This window comes from Cnephaeus nilssonii, assembly GCF_951640355.1.
Source record: "Cnephaeus nilssonii genome assembly, chromosome: 5".
Taxonomy (NCBI): domain Eukaryota; kingdom Metazoa; phylum Chordata; class Mammalia; order Chiroptera; family Vespertilionidae; genus Cnephaeus; species Cnephaeus nilssonii.
Window position 1 is genome coordinate 59,220,983 of NC_137076.1, and position 18,907 is coordinate 59,239,889.

Consider the following 18,907-nt stretch of genomic DNA (forward strand, 5'->3'; position numbering starts at 1 on the left):
ACATCTGCATATGTCTATACCTTAGATCTAAGCAATTGCTCATCCCATCACTACCACCAGACAGAAGGGTACCCAGAGCAAAAGTCTGGGAAGGAACCTTGGGGAATGAGGTATTGGAGGAGTAGAGAGTCATGGGGTTGTTAAATCCAGAATACAATAGTGTAGGCTCTTCAATCTGGTCTGTTGCCAGCCTATCTGGATTCAAACCTTTCGCCTGAAAGCAAATGTTTTATAAACTTTGAATGTGCCTTGAATTAAGAGAGGTCAAGGGGGGCACTAAGGGGCAGCCAGGCTGGCAGGGGGGAAGTTAGGGGAGATAAGGCTGGCAGAGGGGGGCAAGTTGGGAGTGACCAGGCTAGCAGAGTGGGCAGTTAGGGGCAATCAGGCTGACAGGCAGAGGCGGTTTGGGGTGATCAGGCTAGCAGGGGGCAGTTAGGAATGATCAGGCAGGCAGGCAGGTGAGCAGTTAGGAGCCAGTGGTCCCAGATTGTGAGAGGGATGCCCAACTGCCAGTTTCGACCTGTTCCCTGGGATTGAGCCTAAACCGGCAGTCGGACACCCCCTGAGGGGTCCCAGATTGGAGAGAGTCCAGGCTGGGCTGATTACAAATTTTAAAGTGACAGAGTAATGTTGTTATGACTGTGTATTTGTTCTCTTGCATTCTCAAGAGAAGAAGCCCTAAATAATTATCAACTACTAAGGGCCTGCTGCATGGATTCATGCACCAGTGGGGTCCCTTGGCCTGGCCTGTGGGATCAGGTCAAAACCTGTTCTCCAACATCCCCCAAGGGGTTCTGGATTGAGAGAGGGTGCAGGCCAGGCCAAGGGACCCCACCAGTGCACGATCTGGGCTGGGGAGGGACGCAGGAGGTTGGCCAGCCAGGGAGAGACTGCTGGAGGGCTCTGGGGCATGTCTGGCCCATCTCACTCAGTTCTGATCAACAAGCTAAACTACCGATCAGAGCATCTGTCCCCTAGTGGTCAGTGCACATCATAGTGACTGGTCGACTGTCTGCCCCCTGGTGGTCAGTGCATGTCACAGCGAGCGGTTGAGTGGCCTTAGCATATCATTAGCATATTGTGCTTTGATTGGTTGAATGGATGACCAGATGACCAGACACTTAGCATATTAGGCTTTTATTATATAGGCTACTACTATTTTTATAAAATTCTCTCATTGTTTTTGTCTATTGAAATTTTTTTTTTCAAAACATTTGGTAACTGGAATTAGGAAAATGAAAAGTTTTTAATTTGAAGCAAGTTAGACAATAGGGTGTGCCTTGTTTTTTTTCCCTTGCATTTATTAAAGAACTTATTTTGCAATTTGTAAAAGTATCCCTTCAGTGAACAAACTGGCATAAAATGTTAAACAGTCCTTTTTTATTTTTTTTAGTTCTATGAAGGTCATACTAATCTAAAGAGCTCATAAGCATCATCCAAATAATGAATATAAGGATTCTATCTGTAGCTTGGCCCCAATTAGGCCCTCAACCCTCAATAAATTGTATTTGCCTTTTTTTGAATATGCTGGGAATGGTTTCCCAAAAGTTATGGGATCACTGATGGTTTATTTCCAATTAAATCTAGTCAAGCTCCTTTTCTCAGAACCTTATATTACTTGACCCCTCAGCAATATGTGATAATTACTGACAACAAAGAGAACATAATTAACTCCACCATCCAACTCCACCATCACATTCTGGCCATCCTTAGGACCATCTTTACCAATTACCACAGAGAGGCAATGTGAACACAAGTCAATATTGTAAAATACTGCACATAGTATTAGAAAAGTATCAGTGGAGAGAACATAAAGGAGAGATGTGGTCAATATTTTTCAGGGGGCCAGAGAGGTGGCAAAGTTGGGGGTTTGCCAGGAGAACTTCATAAGGAAGTGATTCTTTAAAGTGGATATGTTTTTAAAATAATGAGCTAATAGATATAGAGAAGATATTGGTGGTTGCTGGAGGCAGGGTTGGGAGTGGGTAAAATGATTGAAGGTTGTTAAAAGGTACAAAACTTCCAGATAAATAAAGAAGGCATGGGGGTGTAATGTACAATATAGTGACTATAGTTAACAATACTGTGCTGTATATTGGAAAGTTGCTAAGAGAGTAAGTCTCTAAAAGTTCTCATTACAAGGAAAAAAAATGTAGTAGCTATGTGTGGTGATCAATGTTAATTAAACTTATTGTGATGATCATTTTGCCATTTATACAAATATTGAATCAGTAGGTTATACACCTGAAACTAATATAATGTTTTATGTCAATTATATTGTAATTAAAAGAGAAAAGATGAGTACATAAAACTAGCTATATGAGGATATGAAATCCATTGTGAGAGCATCAGACAGAGTAAGTATGACAGGGAAGCAAAGGCGGGAAGGTGTGAAGTCTGACATTCTCTCTGAAGACCTAACAACTGGCCAACACCTCCTTGAAGACATTTTCTGAACATTTTTTCTGTCAGAGCCCAGCACAGTGATGTAAAGGTCCCTCTGGTCTTCTTCCCACAACCTTTTATACATGCATTGGCCTCCTGAGGAAATACTCTGACAGTTGCTTCAGTCGATCATTCTTTACTATTAAGTCAAAAAACAAAATATCTGTACAAATAACTCACCCAATCTTCAGTCCAGTATCTCTAATAAATTACAGGATGTATGCAACTGCATATTCCACTTTTATCTCAGTCTTAATATTTGCAAAATCAAGTTCATCCCTTTCCCAGCTATAAACAATATCTGTTTCTCCAATGTTTATTTTTCCTGTCTCCCAAGATTAAAATCTTGATGAGGTCACCGGACTCTCTTGGCACTTTGCTTCTCCCACTGAATCAAGGCCTGTCAAGTAATTAGAAGAGCCAGTTGTGAAAGGAAACAGATCGACTCAATGCAGAAATAAATTTGATCTTCTTTGAAAGAACTCTTCTTTCTATTCCCCTTTACTTTTAACATACCCCCCTCTTTAACACCCATTCCGTAAATATTTATTAGTGCCTACCATGTGCTATGACAAACGATAGTTATTGCAATGAACAAAATAACAAAAGTACATGCTTTCCTGTAGCTCACATTCAAATAGAGAAAGGCATGTATTAAAGAATCAAATACAACGTATTTAAATCCCTTATCTGAAAACTTAAATCAAAAAGGCTCTAAAAACTGAGTTTTTACTTAACTCATAGGTTAACCAAACATAAACTGAACTGACATAAGACTATAATCTGCAACTTACTTCACTTTTGGGGAGGTACCTGAATCAGCTTGATTGCTGCATGGTATATATTAAAGGCATCTGTATCACTCTCAGGCTGCTCTGCTAGGGCTTCCGTCACAGAATACCACAGACTGGATGGTTTACACTATAGAAAATAATTTTTTTTCACAATTCTGGAGGCTGGAACTCCAAGATCAAAGTGCTGGAAGGGCTGGTTTCTGGTGAGTTCTTTCTTCTTGCCTTTCAGAGAGCCACTTTCTCAGTATGTCTATACATGGTCTTTCACTGCATGTCCACTCTTGGTATCTCTTCTGAATCTTATAAAGACACCATCATTATCAGATTAAGAGCCTACCCTTATAATAACCTAATTTACCCTTAATTATCTCCTGAAAGCCCTTTATTCAAATACAGTCCCATTGGGGTTAGGGCTTCAAGATATGAATTGGAGGGAGGAGGGAAGGGCATGACACAATTCAGTCTATAACAATTACCTTTCCAAAATCTGGAAAAGACTCTGAATTCTAAACATTTCTGACTCTTAGAGTTTTGGCTGTGATACTGTAAAAACCTGGTAGTATGTCAAATAGTAATAGGTGTATGGAGCAGAGTTTAAGCCCAGAGTGCTGGCGGCAGTACAGTTTGAAGTACACCTGTCAGGGAAACCCTCACTCAAAAGGGATATTTGAGCCAAGCTCTGAAGGATTAAGGGAGTGGGTCAAATCTTCGAGAACAGCATTCCAGGCAGGGGGACACCAAGTTCAAAGACCCTTAGATAAGGATAGAGCAGTGTGGCTGAGGAATAGAAAGCTTGCCAATGTGACTGAATTGATGAGCTAAGGGAGAAGTAGTGGATGAGATCATGGAGATAGAAATCAGTTATCGCTTCACTGACCATTGCAATGCAATTTGGTTTTTAATGAAGTGAAGTGAGAAAGCAGTAGAGAGTTTTGAATAGAGGAATGGCATGACTGAATTACTGTTTAAACAGGATCACAATGTGTGGCAGATTTCCAGAAGATAGCTGCCATCAATCAATGCCTTCCTTCCATGAACAAGCATGGCAACATTACCCATCAAGAGATGAAGTTAAAGAGAGAGAGAGAGAGAGAGAGAGAGAGAGAGAGAGAGAGAGTTAATGTCCTCACCCCTTGAATCTGGGAGGACCTTCTGACTTGCTTTTCCAATAGAATGAGACAAATGTGACAGCCTGGGAATTCCATACCACTTTCTATTTTATAGAAGCTGGATATTATGTAAGGAGTCTGACAACCGTGAGAACATCATGCTGTGAGAAAGCCTAATTTAGCCTGGTGGAAAAGCCAAGTGGAGAAGAAGGAATCAGACAACAGCCATAGCTGAGACCCCATATATATTACCCAATGTCTTAAGCCATCTCAGACAGTCCTTGAGCCTTGGAGACATACCAGCTGAGACCATAGACATTGTGAAGACAAGTCATTGCCTTTTTTTTTTTCCTGTCCAAATTTCTAAGTTGGAAACCTTGAACAAATTTGGGGGTAGTTTATTACATAGCAATTAAGAACTGGCACGAAAATTAATAAGAGACCAGGTGGTGGAGAAACACCTGAAGGGAAACAAGGACACTGTCAGCTAGAAGGGCACTGATGAAATTATTATCAGAGAGAGGGCTACTCATCTATATATATAAAAGCCTTATATGCAAATTGTCCCCTCGGGAGTTCGACCAGGAGGCTGGAGTTTGATCACTCGCTAAGACATGTGCAGACCACCAGGGTGTGGCGCGGAATGAAGGAAGGCCCCAGCCAGCAGCCAGAAGGCGCCCATCGGCCCTGATTGCCAGCCAGGCGTAGGTGGGCCCTAGTGTTATATAATAGGAAGATGTTTGGTAATACTGTCACCAACAATAATACAGAATTAAGGAAATGTAACTCATGAACTGTGGACATGCTTAAGATTTCTAAACGTGATAACTGACTTCAATTTAGCTGCCTAGGATTAATTACAGGAAGAGAAAGATGAACTGAAATGTTCAGCAGAATTTAGAGGAAATCAGGACTCGCTAGGTTGGAAAAGAAAATCTATTGTCATGCTTGCTTGTCTAGGCATCAAAAGACTATTAAAGAAAGAAGTAGTTTTAGGGCAAAAATCACATCCGGGGGTCTATGAGCACCATGTGCTCTCAGGTTAAAGATCAAATCAAGTGTGTGGCTGAAAACAAATCTCTCATTAAGACCTCAGAGAGATTTAAAATGTAGTGCCTCGTCGGCTCTGTCAGGGAGACAGAAGCGCCTCTGAAACCCCCAGGGCTCCTCCTTCAGCATCCTGACTTGCAGTCAAAGTCAAGGGGAGCCTGTCTTAAGAGTTGTGTGGCTATGTCCTTTTCTCAAGGAATGAAAAAATTTACAGGAAGCCCCCAAGATTTATAAGAAATTCTACTAAAAAAAAAAAAGGACCACCAGCAAAACAAAAGGGGGAACACAAAAGGTCTCTAGATTCCTAACTCTCTCTGAACACGAAGCAGCCTTCTCAACCGCTAACAAGAGCCATCTCTCATGGACAAGCACTGACCACTGCATTTAGCACGGGGGTTCTTAGAACCTCTGACAAGTACATTTTTAGTGGAGCCGTGGGGACCCCAACCTGGCTGGTTCAAGAGAGACTAAGAAGAGAGAAATTGGCGACAGAGAACTGAATTGACTTTGAAAATTTTCCATAAAATGGGGACAGAAAAACTAGGAAGAGAAGCATGAGCGTTTTGTGTGTGTGTTTTTTAATGGGAAAAAATATATAGCATGGCTATATAGTGATGGGAAAGACCCATCAGAGAGTGAAAAGTAGTGATGGTGGAGAGAAAGGGTGAATTATTAGAGCTATGACCTTGAGCAGGTGATAGGAAGGAGATTACACACCTGAAAGACTGCCATGAATTTATGGCTCGTTCCCTTACCTCTAATGTGTTTTTTCCTCAATAAATCCTACCCCAGACCAAATTCCCTAAAATACTGCTTTTATTATAATATTGTAACATTGCTATATTACTTTATGTTTTCTATATGTTTTCTATTCCTCTGCTTAGCTGGCAAGCTGTTGGGTGACCTGACTTACTCTCTCTGAAGTCAATAAAAGTCAACTATGTGACCTGCCCTTGGCTGGGCATACAGGCCACATTGTCCTATCTTTATTTAAAACACAACTGCAGAGACAAACACATAATAAGATGAATTTACAGAGACAAAAGCTATTATAGGGGAATGCAGACAGCACCAAATACATTCATATAAGGGAGAAAATCATTCAGCCTGGGCAGTAGAAGGGGCGGCAAAGCTACAGAGGATGGGCATTTTGAATGGAACACAGGAAAGCTGACACATAGCAGATGTGTATAGAGCCCAGAGAAAGTGTGACCAGAGCTGAGGATGGAAGAGATTAGATTGCAAAAGCCATCCAAGCTCCCAAGCCCCCAAGCAAGCCCCGCTGGAACCTAGTCCAACCTCCGCCCCTCTAAGCAGGTGGGGGGTGGGCAATAAGTATAAACTAGATTAGAGACCTTCAAAGTGAAGGGCAGGCATTCCTGGGAAGCTGACAGCTTTTCAAGGTCTGTATGGGCATAGAGAGTTCTAAAGAAACCTATTTCCAGACTCACTATTTTTATGAGTGATATGCCGGAAATGTGCCTGAGGCAAGCAGATTTCTAGCAAGTTCTCCTTTCCCTCTTCCCCTTTCATAATCAGCCTCCTCCCATTTTATGAAAGAAAGGCATCTCTCTCCCCATCCAGAATCTCACCCTGCCTCTTGCCAAAGGAAGGGGCAATCTGAAAAAGGGATGTTAGGGAAACTCTCTCCAATGAAAGCCTTGATCGCAACACCACCCACATCTACATCTGTACACATATCCACTTCCAATACAGTTTAGTTTTATGCCTAATAATTTCTTATCAAAAGTTGATGAGTAATATTGGTTAATTGCATACTAATAATATTTAAAGTAACATAAACAATAGTTATCAACAAATTATGTCTTAAATGATTACATTTCAATACTTATTTTTGTTGCTGCAGAGGACGAAGGAAGTCAAAGAAATTGGAAAGCTATATTGTAAGATTTCTAACTGTAACATGTTCAGTTAAAGAATAATTATTTGAAATTTTCAGAAGTCTGTGCTAACAGTGTGCAAGGGGAGAAATGACACAAGAGATCCTTGAATGTGTCACTGGTCTCTCTCCATGTCCCTGTGATAAGTAGAGCTTCCCTCCCTCCCCCCACCTTGCAAGCATCATATATTCTTCTTCTAGGATCATTTTCAGTTTCAATTCCTTTATCTGAGTCAACACTTTCTGTCATTCTCCTGATCTTCCTGCATCCTGTCAGCATTGGTGGAAGAAACAATTGTGTATTATTTAAACATGATCAGCTAATAGGGACTCAAAGTTCTTGGTCCATTTTTATGTGGTCTATATACAGTCCTCTGCTCTTCTGAAAATGACTGGCAAGACACCAATAGACTCAAAGTGGGATAAAAACACTGGAAAATATATGCATACAAATACCTGCCTCCTGATATAAAATATGTACAAGTGAGATCAAAGAGCCTCTTATTTTCTACTTCTGATTCCAGCACTAAGCAACTTTTTTTTTTTAAGGGAAACCATTCCTCGACATAGAGCCAAGTAATAAATACAATAGTTATAACACATTCCAGTACTAGCTACAATCCCAGATGTTCTCTCAACTCTCCTATGGGATTTTCCCATCCAATCCATCAAATAGGGTAGCAGCAAGCACTTAGGCAATGTTCAGTCTCAATAGTCTCATGCAGTAATTTGCAATTACTAGGTAAATTAATCCAAGAGCTAGTACTGAGCTGAAGAAAAAAAGCTGGCTTTTTGCCAACCGTCATACCTTAAATCCTTCTGAAAGCAGACTTCTCAAACAGCTGACTCTATCGCCTCAGTTGTGATAGAATGGGCAAGTCTTCTGTCCTGATCTCCCCATGAATTCCAGGTTTCTGTTTGGATGGATGAATAGATAGGTAGATCAACAGATAGAAACATATAGATCAATCCACATTTGCCCACTACTTGTCAAGCTCTGTCAGCAAAAACTGGTACAAATTAGACCAATGTTTTCATTCAGGAGCCATAAATGAAATGTCTCCAAATAACCAAACACATATAAACACTCCTGTGAATATTATTTGGTCATAAAGGCAATATGTAATTAATGATGTCAATCATGTAAGAACCATGTAAGCATTGCTTTAAACTCAACATTCTATCATTATAACACTGCATCAAAATGAAATAGGGGTTGACTGTCACTGTTAAATTGTGGGAAGTATTTCTATGGAAATAATATCATCCTTCATAAATATCAGTGACCAAATCTGTCTGGATTCAAATCCCAGCTCTACCACCATTTAGCTGTAACTTTGGGGAAGTTACTAAATTACGCTATGCTTCCATTTCCTGAGCTATAAAATACAATTCCTTATCACCACATAAGTTTATTATGACAATTTAAAAAATACATCCATTCTTGGAACAACATCTGATACATAATAAGATCTCAAAAAATTAGCTAGGATTAGTATTATTACCCATAATTCAAGTTATGGACCCAAAGACAGTATTCTGTATTATCATTACCTAACCTTCAAAAGAATAGATACAGAATGAGCAAAACTTAACAGTAAGGATAGGAAAAAAGGACAGTCTTCTAAATTTTAAAATGTATTAAAAAGTGTTTTGGGTCCAAGACCCATTTAAAAAGCTGATTAGAATTATGGGTCTTTTCCTTGGAAAAGTACACTTATACAGAAATTGCAGGACTTCCTTCACAGTCTTCCTGAGGTTTACTCAGAGCAGGCAAACCTGAGGACCTCCTAGGGTTTAAAATCCCCCAGTTATCAAACTATTCCAATCAACTTTAAACTGCTATTTCCCCCACCTTCCAAAGACGTTTATAAACATGCCATTCATTGACAAACATGTTTTGTGATACAGCTGTTCATATTTATATCTGAATCTCATGGATTAAAACAAAAAGCATCCCATTGCTTTTCTTAAGCCCACCAGTAATCCGCAGGAAAATTCCAAATTCCAGAACTATAACTTCAAATCAAGTTCTGGAGTCTCCACTCCTAATCAGCAGAGCAGTGAATTCAAATGTTTTAAAAACTGTTTTGGGTCTGAGACCCATTTAAAAAGCTGAGTAGAATCCTGCGAACACTCTGGCTATTACAAGCTTCTGGACCAGTGGCCAACCCAACCCCTTTCTGTCACTTTGTCCCAGAGCAGAGGGCTGCAGGGAAGGCCATTCTGAGTACGACTAAAACTTTGAGAACATAAAACAGAGGGAGAAGTACAAGAATATGACATTAAAACACTACCATAAAAACTTCAGAACTTTCTGACACTTCTTAACTATAGGAAGGAAAGTTTTCATCACTTTTAAAGTCTAAAGTGGCTATTGCTTTGTCTTCAGTCCTTTCTTTCATATATTTTTTTTACATTCTTTCTTTAGTACCTCCTCCTTCTGTCAACCACACCCACTGACCCGGCTTTTTCATGAAAAGGCAAGAGTTTGAAATTTCATCTATATTGCCCAGTTCACCCAGCGGGGCGCTGTAACATCCAGACTGAGTAAAGCCTCTGTGGGCACATGGGCAAGATGAAGATGCCTATCAGCTACAAGTTGACGCCATCACCAGTGTCATAACATGAGGAAGAAGCTGTATTATAGAATTGTACCCCTAAAGCCTATATAATTTTATTAACCAATGTCACCCCCAATACATTCAATAAAAAAGAAAGTAGCTTTAAAAAAACACAGTAGAAAATAATAGCTAGTGACAACCACTTCACTACTAGTTTCAAAACGTCTGACTATTTAAGAATCTGTTATAAGCATCACTGAAGAGTAACCTTACGGTACTTTATACATACACAGAAGTTAAGAAACCCTTACGTGCACGGAATTATGTAGTTAAATTAAAATAAGTTGTACACACTTGCAAATGCAGTCTCAATAACACTTGAAAAAATTAACTGGAATTTAATTTAAAACCACCTTGAACAAGGATTCGAATGCAATGCAAATCTCCTGCATTTCTTCCAAGTTTCTGATACTGCTTTTCTAAGAGACAGATGTCTTGTCCAGGGTTGGAACTAAAAATACAGACCCAGGTCTGACTGCCAAAAGTGACCATTCCTACAAATTCCTCTCCCTGGAAGGCAAGGTTCCTGATCAAAGAAAAGGAGGGTAATTTGATTTTGCCAGCAAAGGTAGAGACAGTCCTGTGTGTTCCTGCGCGCGCAGGCTCACACAGGCCTGCAGGGGGTTTGGGAAGAAACAGGGAAGAAGCGGGAAGATGCAGTACCTTTCTTGAACTTTCTGAGCTCAATGAGGTGAGAAACTCAGCGCTTTGTGCAGCCAGATGCAGTCTTCTCTCGGAACCGGGGCCTTGGCGAGGGTGGTCAGGCGCGCGTCACTGCTCTCCGCTAACCCACCTGGAGTCTCACCTGCAGCTGGCAACACGCAAAGAGAGGAGCGCACTGGGGAACGCCCAGCAATCTGCGCTCCTCTGGAAGCGGGGGATGGCGAGAAGAGGCCACCAGAGAAATAAAGGGCCAGAAGGTGAAAAACCTCTGCACGAAGTGCAAATGAAAACTGAAGTCACAGTCAAGTACTCCCTGTATGAGGGCGGGGCAGCCGGCCGGCGGAGACGGGTGGGTCCAGCTGGAGGTGGGAGGGGTCCAAGGCGGAGACTGTTGGGGGAATTCTATCGCCCTTTCAACCATCAACACCTCCCTTCCCAAAGCGGAGAGGCTGAGCTCTGTACCTCCATCGAGTCCGGGCTGCAGGGTGAGGGGCGGCAGGTGGCCCAGCCGGAGGGCGCGGCCACCCGACTGCCTTTCCTTTTGAGCCTCTGCGACAGAGAGCGAGTGAACTGGGTGAGCGCTCTGAACTCTAGGAGCCCCAACCCCCCAGCGAAAAGAAAAGTGAAAGAGAAACGGATGAGGAGCTGAAGCGAAGATAAACACCCAAGGCGATGGGGGAAGGGTGGGATGGCAGTTTCTGGATAACTACCCAAAGTGTCGCGCTGCCCTTCCCCTGGGTTTGGTACGCCGGTCAGGTTTCTGGCACCACCACGCGCAGGGGCGCACAACCTGGAGGGGTCTTGGGAGGTGGTCGGAGAGCGCTGGTCTCCGGCTTTGGCCGGTATCTCCTTGGGCATCTGCTGGTATCTCCTTGGGCATCTGCCGATATAGCTCGAGGCGATGGCCCGGAGCCCACCTGCCGAGTCAGCGGAGCCAGGCATGGCGCAGGAGACTGTCCCAAAGGAGCCGGGAGGCCGGGGCGTGGTGCGCGTCCAAGCTGCCCAGAGGAAAGGGGAAATGTGTGGATCGCAATGGGCGGCTTCTCCAGACCAGCCCCTTGGCTCGCTGCGCGAGGTAGAAGGAAGGAAGGCTCTGAAGTCTTAAAGAGAAAATGTTGGGTGACTACTTTGTCCAAGGCAATTGGCACGGAGGCTGAACGTGAAGGGAATGAGTTTGTCCGCTGATCAAGTGCGTGGTCGAGTATAAACATTACACTTGGTCCCATTTCATAGGATCCTGTGAAATTTTATTATTGTAGTATTTTATTGCCTAGGCTAAGTGATCTGCGTGCCGGGGTCAGGAGAAAAGGCCTCGCGCCCAGTTTTGGAAGCACTTGGAGAACCTTGCGCACTTGTGAGCCACCGAAAATCCACCAAAGTTTTCAGGGTTATGTCATAGGAAAAATGATAAGGCTCCCAGGAGCTTAGTAAAATATTTATCTGACTCGATGTATTCTATGTCATCCTGACGGTTAAAAATAAAATAGAAAAATATTAGAATTGATTTCAATATTAGATTGCACAAAGTTGTACATAAAATCATATCTTTATGAAAGAGTTGATCTCTAGATAACCACTATCAACAAAATAAGTGAAATATCAAAATGTAAAAAGTTTTTTTTTTACAATCATTCAAAATTCCACCATAGTTGGAAATGAAACAATCGTTCTTTTCTGTCCAAGACAATGTAATGTTCAGTTTTCTCGTGATGATGCTAATGATTTCAATTATGATCAGATTTTTTCATAGCAATATGCTGAAGTTCTGATTTGGATTTGCAGCATGAGCACTCTCTGTGAAAGCCTGCATCTGGATTGGAGTCCGTTGCAAAAGACATGGCCGCCACCAAAGGGCTAAGTGTGTGCCCGTGTGAATGTAGAGATTAGGGATGGAGAAATGGATCTGTCCCCAGCCTCAACGTGGAGGACAGCAGAGCTCCATGAGCTCCTGCAGGGTGAGCTCCCGCTGTACCCCTTGTGATCCATGCTGTTGTGTGCTCTGCGGCGGGTGGCAGAAGTAGATGTCCAGACAGTCAGGCCCCTCACTGGCTACCCTCAGTACCAAGTAGCAGAGCCAGAGAGGGCTGCTGCCGGAGGAAGTTTTTTCACATCCCAAATCCTGCTGCGTGTGGGCTGCCTGGGAGAACTAGACTCTGCTCTTAGCTGGGCTCACTGGCCGGTGGGCTCCAGAACCTTGTCAGTGGTCCCCAGGGCTGAGGGGATCAGTGGCTGACGGGGCACTTGGAGTATAGGGCCATCTTGAATGTTCTAAGCTACTGAAAAGTTTGCACAACACTGAAACTGATGGGAATTTTCTTCCTAGAGCTGAGCTTTAAAGCACCATCTGAGTACATAGATTAATAAAATTGGTCTCAAATATTGATCGGGCTTCCAAGATGGGCGGGATGATATAGAATAGATTTAGTCAGATTGGGGAGATAAAATAGCATAAGTAACAATAAAGTGAAATGGAAAATGATTATAGCCATAAAAAATGCTTTGCTCTAACACTTGCCTGCCAACTATATGGGTCAATATTGCTTTCTTAATTACAGAAAGAGAAGTATTTTTAGAATTAGTTATATACTAGTAAGTGCCTGCAATTCAATAAAGTTGGGTTTTCAGCATAAATTGTTTTTGCTGCATTGAGCACAAACAGAAAAGTCTAATATATGCATCTTGCTTTTCAGTTGCCACAGGCTGTTGGCAAGATGTTGAAAATTACTCACACCAATGAACAAGTATGTTCCACTATATAAGTTAAAAGCAAAGACCAAAATTGATGAAATAATTTGAAACTGCCCGAAGATAACTGATAAAATTATAATGTGGAAAACAGCAAAAATTAACTAAACTCACAGAATTGACCATAATATTTTTTTGAATTTAAAGAATTAAAAATAAAATTATAGTTTAATAAATTTTAGTGTCTGTTTTTTCATTCCAAAGACAATGTTTGACAATTTGGCAGTTGTCTTTAAATAAATTACTAGTAAATATTTTCTATAGATTCTGAGACTATGTGGAAGTAGTTGAAAGTCAGCTCATCTGGTTTGGTGTTCAAAGTCCATAACTATGACCTTATTTATGATTCTTCTAAGAATAAATCACAGGCCAGGAACTAGTTGGTCTTCTGGTCTTTGAAAAACATGACCCACAATACCCCCAGTTTCATTTTGGTTAAAGCATACCTGAAATGCAGCCTTACCTCAAGGTTGCTCCCACCTCTGATTTTGTGGTGGTCCTGACAATAGAGTAATACTCCTCCTCTTAAAGATAACTTTTCAAGAGCTTCTTAAGCTACCGCTTTTTACGAGCTGTAGCAGTACCATTTAATACATCTGTAGTCTCTATGGTGTGTCCCCAGGTACTTGCTAAGCACAAATACTAATTCATTAAACCCTCATGGCAATGCTGTGAGATATGAGCTATTATTATGTCCATCTTACAGATGGATAAACCAAGACCCAGAGAAATTACATGACTTGCCTAAGGTCACATGCAATTGAGTGGCCCAGCAAAAATTTGAACTCAGGTCTGGCTTGAGTATGCATCTTCTACCCTCTGCAGCCTCTAAATTGACACCTACTCACCATGGCTTCCAACACAAAAAGTTCCTGAGAGTAGTTTTAGCCACCACCAGGGAGGAAACTCATCAGTTCCCTTGAATTTATGCTTCCTGATCTCATTGTGTTTCTGTAATGAAGCTGGTCTGGGAGTTACAGTGCCACTACAAATAGGGTATTTTGATAAAATGACTAACAAAAGGCTAGCAGAGTTAGAAACAGCACAACTAGCAGCCTTCAGACTCTGTCTGGGTCCTACTAGAGATGGTTGATTTTGTTTGAAATGAAGTGTCAAAGTCCCTTCCATGGGGAAAGGACAACTAGTTTCAAGATCGAGAGCAATTAAAAATAGTTATGTAATAACATACTTAATTTTTAATATATTTAAAAGTAAATGGAATCTTTAATGTTTTGGTATTTTGTAATAGGGAGAAGGGGTTTAAATAAAATTAAGAAATGATGTTCTAATACTATTCTGAACTGTCTTTTAAGGCTGACCTTATCAATCAAAATATAGTTCAAATTCCCTTACTTAGATATGTAACATGAGAATGTATATATTTATATCAATATCTATCTAATCTACATAAAAAAAGATTATATGAGAGTGAATTATTAAGCTAGTCCTGAGGCCTTCTATCTATACCTTATGTCCTAGATTTAAACAAGAATTGTGTTTAATAGTTTTCCAAAAGTGTATTCTGACAATTTTCCAAATTAAACAAAAAGCTTTCAAATTAACCATGTATCAAAGAAGAAATCACAGAGGTTAAAAAAACACCTTTTAACCTTATGAAATACTTTGAACTGAGTGATAATGAAAACAAGATATATCAAAATTTAAGGGATGAAACTAACATAGGTCTTAGAGAAGAATGTATAATTGTCAATACTTATATTACAAATAAAAAGGTTAAAATTAATAGAATAAGCTTCCATTCTTTAGAAACCAGGAAAAAAAGAAGACAATATGAACAAAGATAAAGAAGGAAACAATAGATAAAAGCTAAAATGGAACAGAAAATAAATTAAAAATTTTATTCATTTGAAAAAATCAATAAAATTAACAAATCTCTAGCTAAATTGATCAGGAAATAGAGGTAAAATGCAGAATTATCAATATCAACATTGAAAAAGGAGACATCAATACATACACTATAGACAAAAAAAAAAAAGAATATAAAAAACAACTTTGTTGCAATAAATTTGACACCTTAAAGAGACAAGTTCCTTAAAAGCCGCAAGCTGATAACACACACACACACACACGCACACACACACAATATTTAAATTAATCTATATCCATTATAGCAATTTAATTCATAATTAAAATCCTTCCCACAAATAGAACTATAGACTTGAATGGATTCATTGACAAATTCTATTAAAGAATTAAGGAAAAATAATGCCAATCTTATACAGACTCTTTAAGAAAATATAGGAGGAACTTATTTTATGAAGCCATTAATTACTCTGTCAAAACCAGCAAAAATATTATATGAAAAGAAATCTACAGCAGAATATTTTTTAACATGGCACAAAATTTCTTAACAAAATATTAAAACTCTAACCTAATGTATAAAAATGATAACATTTACCAGTAAAAGCCAATCAATGTAGGAGCTCAGTAGTAATTGAACAAAGAAAAAAAAAGCATTTGACAAAATTCAACATTCAGCCATGATGAAACCTCTCAGCAAACTAGAAATGGAGGAAAACTCTCTATCTAATAAAGGGTAACTACAAAAAAGTCTGTAGCTAACATTTTACTTGATAGTGAAAGAGGAATGCTTTACCCCTAAAGTCAACTATGACCAAAGATCTCTGCTTTCATCACTCCTATTCAACTGGTACTGGAGAACCCGGACAGTGCAATAAAAGATAGAAAAAGTCATAAAGTATGGAAAGAAATAGGTAAAGTGTCTTTATTTCCAAAGAATAGGTTCCTGAGGAACCTACCAGTAAAATTCCTAGTGCTGTAAGTGAATTTAGCAGGATATAAGTTTATAAACATAAATTATATGTTTTATACATCAATCAATAATTAGAAATTAAAAGTTTTAAGAAATTAATTTACAAAAGTATCCAACATAAAATACTTAAGCATTAATTTAACAACATGTATGCTGAAAACTATAAAATACTGCTGGGAGAAACTGAAGGTGACCTAAATCAAAGGTTGATAAACTATGGCCTACAGCTTTTAGCCTATTTTGTATTTAGAATTCAGCCACACCCATTTGTATCATTTGGGCATGGCAGCTTTGGCAGTTGAGAAATTTCAACAGAGACCGTATAATTTAGCAAAGCATAAACAATATTTACTACATTACACTTTACAGAAGACATTTCCCAGTCCTTTATCTAAATGTTTGAAGAAATACCATATTCATGAATTAGAGGATTCAAGGTTAAGATGCCACTTTCCCCCCAACCTATCCATAGATTCAATGTAATCCAGCAGGCTTTCCTGTACAACTTGATTAGGTGCTTCTGAAACTGATATGCAAATACAGAGAACCTAGAAGAGGCAAAACATTTTGTAAAAAATGGGAGGATTTATACTACCAGATATCGAGACAATATAAAGCTACAAAAGACCTGAGCAGTGTAATACTGGCATAAAAATACACACAAAAATCAACGGAACAGAATAAAGAGTTCAGAAAAAAAAAAATCCACAGACACATGGTCATTTGGTTTTGGCAATTGTGGTAGGATATGTGTGAAATAATAATCTTTCAACAAACAATATAGGAATAACTAGATTTTTAGTTGAAAAAATTATTTTCAATTCCTAAACTCATATCACTCATAAAAATGAACACAAAAATAGTTCAGAGACCTAAATGTAAAAACTAAAATATAAACCTTTTAGAAGAAAGCATAGAATAAAAACTTTACAATCTTTAGGTAAATGAAAATATCTTGGACAGAACACAAAAAAAATTACTATGAAAGGAAAAAAATATATTTGGATTTCATAAAAATATAAACTCTTTTTAGAAAGTCCAAAATGACTACCAGCATACTAAAAATTCCAGAGAACCCTGCAATTAAAAATCCTGTTTGATATTGTTTGACTTATTTCTCAAATATATTGGTCTAAGAACCAATTAATTTTATATAGAACTTGTATTCCAGAAAACACATTTGCAAAGTATTATTAAAGACACATTACTTGCTTCTGGAATAAATTATCAATAAATTATCAATGCTAATTGAGGAAGAAGAGCCACAATCATCAAATAATTATTTTTGTCATGGTATATGCTCTGTGTTTGGTTCACCTACAAGCCTAATATGCTAAGAGTCCAACAGTTTGACCAGTCGCTGTGATACGCACTGACCACCAGGGGCAGACACTCCGACCCCTAGGTTAGCTTGCTGCTGGGGTCCTGCCCATTGGGACGGGGCAAGATGGGCCGGACACATCCTGGAGCCCTGCTGCAATTCCTCCCAGGCCCTGACCATACACTGGTGGGGTCCCTCTGCGTGGCCTGTGCCCTCTCGTAATCCAGGACCCCTTGGGGGATGTTGGAGAGCTGGTTTCAGCCCAATCCCTGAAAGCCAGGCCAAGGGACCCCACCAGTGCACAAAACTGTGCACCAGGCCTCTAGTCCTATATAATAAAAGCCTAATATGCTAAGTGTCCAGTGGTCTGTTCAACCATTCAAAGAGTAATATGCTAATGATATGCTAAGGCTGCTCAACCATTTGCTATGATGTGCACTGACCACCGGGAGGCAGACACTCCAACTGGTAGGTTAGCTTGCTGCTGAGGTCCAGCTGATGGGAATTGAGGAAGACGGGCTGGACACACCCTAGAGCCCTCCTGCGGTCCCTCCCCAGCTGGCCAACCTCCCACGTCTCTCCCCAGCCCTGATCATGCACCGATGGGGTCCCTCTGTCTGGCCTGCACCCTCTAGTAATCTGGGACCCCTCAGAGGATGTCAGAGAGCTGGTTTCAGCCCAATCCTGCAGGCCAGGCCGAGGGACCCCACCGGTGCACAAATTTGTGCACCGGGCCGCTAGTATTTTATAATAGCTGTACAACTTTACTATTCACCCAGTAATAGTCATTTACAGCTTGATTTATTAAAATGAAGACAAAGTCATGTAAACATTCTCTGGAGAATCTCAAATTTAAACTCTAGTTAAAGGAATCTGGAAGACATTGCCAGGAAGAGGCATTAGTCTTACAAAGAAACTCAGCCTATATTTCTACTTTATTTTGAAAGAAACTGGGGCATAGAGAAACTATGTACTTTTTATCTAATGAAATATTTAACCAATAGCAGACATCAGGACTGATGTCTTAAGAAGTGACAAGGATCTCACTAAAATTACTCAGCTGTAGATCTTAAATTAAAAGGGACAATAATGATTATACTTCAAAATATTCCCTTTAAGGACTCAGCCAAAACCAGCATTGATCCCAGACAAGAAAGAGTTGTCAATAAACACTGTGTTAATTAAACAAACCACAGAAATAACCACCCCCATGCAGTTGAAACTGCAAAGCAAATTTTAGGTAGATGTAATATTTTGCCTATTTGGATTCTTGCCCAATACTGCACATAGAAAATGGTGCTATGTTCCAAGAAAGCATTTCAAAATTTACTATTGATTGCATAAAGTCAGAAATTCACAAAAACATTGAATGGCCATTTCCCTGAAAAAAAAAAAATGACTTTCAAACGGGAGGGTTGGCAATATTGTTCTATTTGAAACATAAGTAAGACATGAATTTATA

The 18,907-nt window shown here is 39.9% G+C and overlaps 1 protein-coding gene and 1 long non-coding RNA gene across 2 annotated transcripts in view; one reads left to right on the forward strand and one right to left on the reverse strand.

The window, feature by feature from the left end:
- IL15 (interleukin 15) overlaps positions 1 to 10,716 on the reverse strand; it is a 63,782-nt gene extending 53,066 nt beyond the window's left edge. Inside the window, exons 1-2 of the mRNA XM_079770367.1 lie at positions 10,586 to 10,716; positions 8,107 to 8,212 (exon numbers count right to left, since the gene is read on the reverse strand). The gene's annotated coding sequence lies outside the window, so the exon portion shown is untranslated. The remainder of the gene's footprint in view (positions 1 to 8,106; positions 8,213 to 10,585) is intronic.
- Positions 10,717 to 11,046: 330 nt separating this feature from the next.
- LOC307099169 lies at positions 11,047 to 13,441 on the forward strand. Its single transcript, XR_013813499.1, has 3 exons — positions 11,047 to 11,159; positions 12,368 to 12,540; positions 13,276 to 13,441. It is a non-coding gene; the product is annotated as an uncharacterized lncRNA (long non-coding RNA).
- The last annotated feature ends 5,466 nt before the right edge of the window (positions 13,442 to 18,907 follow it).